The 3,424-nt window shown below is 40.6% G+C and overlaps 1 protein-coding gene and 1 long non-coding RNA gene across 2 annotated transcripts in view; both read right to left on the bottom strand.

Moving 5' to 3' along the window:
* The window catches only part of LOC118328127 (myosin heavy chain, fast skeletal muscle-like), a 44,384-nt gene that overhangs the window by 39,496 nt on the left and 1,464 nt on the right, over positions 1-3,424 (bottom strand). The gene's annotated exons all lie outside the window — the stretch shown is intronic.
* Positions 2,373-2,757, bottom strand: LOC118328860. The gene is made up of 3 exons (XR_004796751.1): positions 2,699-2,757; positions 2,487-2,577; positions 2,373-2,405 (listed from the first exon to the last, which is right to left on the bottom strand). It is a non-coding gene; the product is annotated as an uncharacterized LOC118328860 (long non-coding RNA).

The raw sequence follows: 3,424 nt of genomic DNA, 5'->3' as shown, positions 1-3,424 counted from the left end.
AACTGATCATGGGAAACATTGAAACTTACAAATATGTAAATAATAATGAAATTGTTTTTTTACAGACCGTGAGAATCAGTCTATCCTGGATCACGTAAGTTTGCCCATCAATTTTAGCTCATTTTAGTAATTCTGAAATCAAAACAACTGCATGTTCGAGAAATGTTTTGGGCCACACTGCTATTTTTTAACATAAAACTAAAGAATGTATAGGACTGAACATCTTTTCATTGGTTTTGTTCAGTTCACCAAATCAAGATGTTTCTGCTGCTAAACCCTAGACCGTTTTTATGATCAAAGAGGAGAATTTGGTGCAGGAAAGACCTGTCAACACCAAACGTGTCATTCAGACTTTTGCGACAATGCAGTAGCTGGAGGAAAGAAAGCAGATGCAGCTCTGGGAAAAATGCAGTAAATTGAACGAATGTCGTTGTGGGCGTTCAATGCCTGATACTTGACATAAAGAATGTGATTTTTAGGGCCATCAGGTATGAGGCTATTCATTTTTGGTTTTCCCCTGGATGCTTTTCTGAATGGAGGGCGTCACTTGAAGATCAAATCATTGCAGCCAATTTCCCCTGTCTGGAGCTAGGTAATGCCCAAAAACCGTAAGGCAATGACAAACTCATTCCGCTTTGTAAGTGGTTGTTAAGCTGAGGGTCTTTTTTAACAAATATTAGAATGCCAGAAGTGCGTGAGTCATCCTAAGGTCTACCAGTTTCTTTTTGAATAGAAATTCATCAGAATACATTTCGCAACAACTGGCAAGCTTGGCTTCAGCAGGATAATTGAAACATGTTTAAGGCTGGAAATTGGATGGATGCAGATAACCTCAATTTTGGTTTTGTACCTTCTGCTTACTGGTGTCTTAACTGTGTGCTCGACAGATCTGCTGGCGAAAATCTCGCAGTGACGTCCAGCCTGGTCTGCTGAGAGAGGCTACCACATCTTCTATCAGCTGATGACAGGCCACAAACGCTGAGCGTGATAGGCTGAGACATTCTTTTGAGTTAAAGAATCATTCATTGAACTGCCTGTGTACTGAATTTCACGTGTGCTTCTTTGTCAGAGGCTCTCCTCATCACCACTTAAACCCATACGACTATCCCCCATGATCAAGTCAGGGTGAAAATCACTGTCAAGGAGTATCAATGACATTGGTGAGGGAGTTCATTGCCTACGGACGTAAGAAAATTACTCAAATCTGTAAACCATTGTTTTATTGTTATAGTTCCTTGGGGAGACAAACTTATGAGTTTATTTATCTTTGATACTGACAGACTGCCCATTGGACATCCTGGGGCTTCCCACTGCCAGAAAGAGAAGATTGGCATGTACAAGCTGACTGGAGCTGTGATGCATCATGGAGCACTGAAGTGTCAAGCGAGAAGCGACGGCGTCTTGGAAGAGCAGGGGCTGAACTGGATGGCACTTAGTATGTGGGCACTTGTTTGTTCCATTTAAAGAAGCAGCACCTTCGTGCAAAATTATGTATTGATTCTCTTTGGATATGCGTATGAAGAATACAACTCTCGAATCTCTCTGCTTGTGTTCCCAGGTTGTGATAAAAATCGTCATACCTCGATGGCGGCTTGAACTCAGTCGTGGACCTACTGGAAGCTCTGTGCTCACCCAAGGGAAAGTCGCGGAAATGGAGTTTGTGACAAGGTCAGACTGTTGCCTCAGGTAAAACACTGTGTAACATACGGTCCTGTGGGCCATACCTTCTATAGGCTCTGTAACGCCTGTCGAAAACTTTTATGAATCATTTTGTTTGCCATTTCACAAACATCAAACTAAATGTTTTATATCATTTGTTGTATTCTGGGTAAAATCAGGTCAAGAGAATTCCTATGCTCTCTGAAGTCTGTCTATTGAGAAAAGTTCTTGTGGGATGTGGTCGTCAGAGATTAAATCGAGATGTTTGGGACACAAAGCAGCAAGACAGTTCTTCATCGGGTGTTGGCTCGACATTGGGCTGGGATTTGAAATCTTTTTGATTGGTAGAAGTTTGGTGATGCAATCTTCTGTAACTTTTGGCTTGTTACAAAAATTCAATACTCAATTACTCCACATTCCTCTCTTTGAAAACATGTTCAAACAGCTTTGGAGCAGCCTGTGCATCAACTTCACCAATGAAAACTGCAACAGTTTTTCAAACCACCACATGTTCTGTCCTGGGGAGCAAGAAGGAGTACAAGAAAGGAGGGAATTGGGCAGTGGGAGTTCACTTGACTTGGTAGCGACTTGGCTGCTCGCATGGAGCTGTATTGGAGAAGGTAATAATAATAAAATTAATTAGGTAAAAATAAATTATCCTCACCGATTGCCTCAGGACCAGTACAGGATTAAAAATTTGTGATATTTGTGTTATCGTCTTACACCTCCAGCTCCTCAATACGAGCCTGAAACACACAAAGTTGAATTAAAAATCGCTCAAAATATTTGAATGTTCCTTTGGCTTCGGCTAATGCTTCTAATTATACCTGAAGTTCCTTTATCTTTTTCTGTAGCTGGATTCCAAGAGTCTGCTCATCCTCAATCTTACCCAGGAGCTGGCTTATCTCAAAGTCCTTCCTGGAGGGGAGAGAATTAATTCAGCATGTTAAAGTTGCATTTAAGTAGTGCCTTTCATGAAATATTCCAGTTCAAGAAGGTAATGTAGATGGAGGGATAGATGGAGTTTGTTTAGTCTTACTTCTTTATTTTCTCAATCAGACTGCTGCTGTCATTCCTCCAGATCATAATGGATTCCTGCCAGTTTCAGATCTCCTTTCAAGGCTTTCTTTTTGCTCCGCTCGGAGAATCCATAACGGAGCCTTCTTTTCTTGCTCCAGGGAACCTTCAAGCTATCATCAAAGCAGATGTTTCACAAAATAAAAGTTATGATTTTATAGATTTTCAGAAAATCACCACTTTTGATCATGTCTATGGTCAGATTTTTTATGGAATAGCCATTTATTGTATTTACATCAGTAATTAACTCATTATATAAATGTTTATTATTGTAGCAACTTTTAGCAACTTTTAATGTAGATTACTCACGGTCGTCCCCACTTGCTGCTCCAGCTTGGGTCTTGCTTTCCGTCAAGAGTGTTGACTTTGTCTTCCTCCTGCCTGCAGATCATCAAGGTTTGGCTTGATGGGCTCTTGCGAGGCTTTCTTCTCTTTGGCGTCAACGTTGCAATGGTCTCATCTTGAGAAGCCATTTCCTCTGTAAGGTTTTTGACCTATAAAATTTTGATTTACAACAAGTTTTTAATCTACACTGAAGTGAAAATAAATGATTAAAATAAATGATGGTTAAAAGGCCTATTTTGTGACCTTGTTCTCAGTGGCGTGTTTTTCCTTTTCCACTTTGGCCAGGGTGAGCTCCAAGTCATCAATATCTTTCTTCAACTCAGAGCACTCGTCCTCCAGCTTC

This window comes from Morone saxatilis, unplaced genomic scaffold (genome assembly GCF_004916995.1).
Source record: "Morone saxatilis isolate NCDOM2014 unplaced genomic scaffold, NCSU_SB_2.0 Contig18, whole genome shotgun sequence".
Classification (NCBI taxonomy): Eukaryota; Metazoa; Chordata; class Actinopteri; family Moronidae; genus Morone; species Morone saxatilis.
Note: the sequence above shows the minus strand (reverse complement) of the source record. Positions and strands in the feature narration are given on the sequence as shown.